The sequence below is a fragment of the Orycteropus afer genome, unplaced genomic scaffold (genome assembly GCF_000298275.1).
Source record: "Orycteropus afer afer isolate SDZICR_OR568_19922 unplaced genomic scaffold, OryAfe1.0 scaffold00239, whole genome shotgun sequence".
NCBI lineage: Eukaryota > Metazoa > Chordata > Mammalia > Tubulidentata > Orycteropodidae > Orycteropus > Orycteropus afer.
In genome coordinates, this window is record NW_006921826.1 from 3380741 (window position 1) to 3383950 (window position 3210).

At 36.9% G+C, this 3210-nt stretch overlaps 1 protein-coding gene across 1 annotated transcript in view; it reads left to right on the forward strand.

The window, feature by feature from the left end:
- CATSPERE (catsper channel auxiliary subunit epsilon) overlaps positions 1-3210 on the forward strand; it is a 461049-nt gene that overhangs the window by 391842 nt on the left and 65997 nt on the right. The gene's annotated exons all lie outside the window — the stretch shown is intronic.

Below are 3210 nucleotides of genomic sequence, written 5' to 3' on the forward strand. Positions count from 1 at the left end.
CATTGTGGTAAACTATGCTCAATGACATGAGACAAAGTATATGTGAACTGCTGTATGGAAAGTGAATTTGCTCTGTAAATCTTCACCCAAATAAAAATTAATTAATTTAAAAAATAAAATAAAATAAAACACAAGTAAATATCTTTCTGGTATTCTTTGCTTTCAGTCAAGATCCATCTGACATCGGCAATGATATGCCTCATTACACGTCCTCTTCTGAATCCAGCTTGCATTTCTATTTCTGGAAGTTCTCTGTCAATATACTGCTGCAAAAGTTTTTAAATGATCTTCAGTAAAATTTTATTTGTGTGTGATGTTAATGATATTGTTTGATAATTTCCACATTCTGTGGGATCACCTTTCTTTGGAATGGATCTCTTCCAGTCAGTTGGCCAGGTTGCTGTCTTCCAAATCTCTTGCCATGGCTGAATGAGTGCCTCCAGCATGGCATCCATTTGTTGAAACATCTCAGTGGGTATCCTGTCAATTCCTGGAACTTTGTTCCTTCAGTGCAGCTTTGACTTTTTCCTTCAATAACATTGGTTCTTGATCATATGCTACCTCCTGTAATGGATGAACATCTCCTGTAATAGATGAACATCGACCAACTCTTTTTGGTACAGTGACTGCCTGTATTCCTTCCATCGTCTTTTGATATTTCCTGCATCATTCAATATTTTTCCCATAGAATCTTTCAATATTGCAACTCGAGTTGGTATTTTGTTTTGATCTTTTTTTCTGATTGATCCCTTACCAAAGTAGTGTTTAGGTAGTAGTAGAATCTCACTGATTCTGTCTTCCATTGATACAATTACTCCTTTGCCCTTTCAATGTGTTATCTATTTCTGAAATTTTAGTATTACTCTTCTGGATTTCTATCTGTAGATTTTGTATCATCTCTAATTTTTCATTTATTTTGTCATTTTGTTCTTGTATTGTCTTCCCAAAGTGTTCTAGAGTTTTGTCTGTGTTTTCCTTGATCTGTCTCTCAATCTGTTGAAGGTACCCACATATAATTCTTTTGAATTCCTTATCAAGGAGTTCCAATGCTCCTTCCTCAGTGATGTTTTCTGAGTCTGTATCCTGGTCCCTTGTTTCTATTTCTTTGTTTTCCTTCTTTTGTGGACTGTGATGGTCTGTTGTCTCTGAGACATTGTGACATTATTTATATTTAATTGGTGATTGTAATTGGGTGTGATTCACTCAAGATTTTTTTTTCTTTGTTTTGTTTTGATATATCTGAATAAGCAGGGTACTGTGCTTTTCTGTGCACTTGTTGGCAGCACTCATGCACTCACCACCTGTCTCCTGGTAGGTGTGATAGAGAATGTGAATGTGTGCACAGATCTCTGTCAGCTGTTTGTGAAGAGCAGTTAAGAGTGAGTTGGGCTCATATTGGCTGTCATCTATCACTGGCCAATTGGTGCAGAAGCAAGTGGTGGCCCTGACTCAGAAGGTGGGGCTGCAGGAGATGCAGGAATGTTGGGTAATATGGGCATGGTTGCTGTCTCTCACTCAGTTAGACAAAAACATTTAAAAAAAAAAAAGTAAAAACAAGAGGACTGTCTTCAGCAAGCAAAGCATATTCCTAGGTCACTGGGATGTAAATGCTGCTGCTTTAAATATTCCAGATGGTCACACCACTTGTACATATTCAAAATTGGTGTAACCAAAATTCCACAGCTCAGGTTGTCTCCTTCTTTGCTATTTCCCTTTTTAGTCACCAGCCATCAGTGCAGTTGTCCATAGAGCCTTTGGTGAGCAGGGCCAAATTTTAGATTACTGGCTCAGGTCCTAACACTACTTGTAAATATTCAAACTGACTACCCCAGCAGGATAGCTGACAGTCTGGAGCTCTGTTTGTCTCCTTATTCACAGTTTTCATTCAAATTCTTCTACTAGCTGGTATTTAACCCACTTCTGTATCCTTCTTTTCAAAGTTCAGGGCTCCAGGATTATCTTCTGTATCTGTGTTAATTGGTTTCTGTTTTCCTTGTTGAATAGTGTCTGTGTAACTTGTCTGTCTATTCTGCCATCTTACTGGAAGCATAGGTCTTCCTCTTTTTTGCTGACCCTCCACTTTACCAAGTATGATGTGCTTCTTCAGGAATTGCTCCCTCCTGATACCAAACCAAACCAAACCCACTGCCCTCAAGTTGATCCTGGCTCATAGTGATTCCCCAGTACCTCCTGATAATATGTGAGACAAAGTCTTGATGTCCTCACTTCTAAGAAACATTCTGGCTGTACTTCTTCCAAGGTATAATGTGTTTGCTCTCTAGCAGTCCATGGTATAGTCATTTTTGCCAACATCCTAATTCAAATGAATCAAGTCTTTGGTCTTCCATGTTTTGGGTCAGGCACACCTTAGTCCTCAAAGTGATATCTTTGCTTTTTAACACTTTAAAGAGGTCTTTTGCAGCAGATTTGCCCAATGCAATACATTTATTTCTTAACTGCTGCTTCTATGGGCATTTATCATAGATACAAGTAAAATGAAATCCTTGACAATTTTAACATTTATTCTGTTTATCATGATGTTGTTTGTTGGTTCAGTTGTGAGGATTTTTCTTTTCTTTGCATTAAAAAGTAAGCCATACTGAAGGCTGTAGTCTTTTATATTCATCTGTAAGTGCTTCAAGTCTTCTTCACTTTCCAACTTTCTCATTCCAATCTCCAGTAATTATCAATGTGTTGTGATTGTGGAAGTTGGTAAAAATCTTCAGTTTCTTCATCTTTTGCATCAATGATTGGTGTGTAAATTTGAATAATAGTCATATTAACTGGCCTTTCTTGTAAACATATCAATATTGCTCTATCGCTTACAGCTATTTTATTTCATCATTGGACTTCAAATGTTCTTTATGACCATGAATATGACACCATTCCTCTTCAATCTGTCATTTCTGGAATAGGAGACCACATGATTCTTCAATTCAAAGTGGCCAAACCAGTCCATTTCAGCTCACTAATGCCTAGGATATTGATATTTAAGCATTCTATTTAATGTTTGACAACTTCAAATTTTCCTAGGTTCATACTACATACACATTCCAATTATTTTTATTTATTTATTTATTTTTATTATTGTGATTTGGGTGAAGATTTACAGAGCAAATTCACTTTCCATATAGCAGTTACATATCCTCAATGCTGCCATATTGGTCACTCACATTTGGTACATTGCCCTTCTCTTCACCCAAATCAATA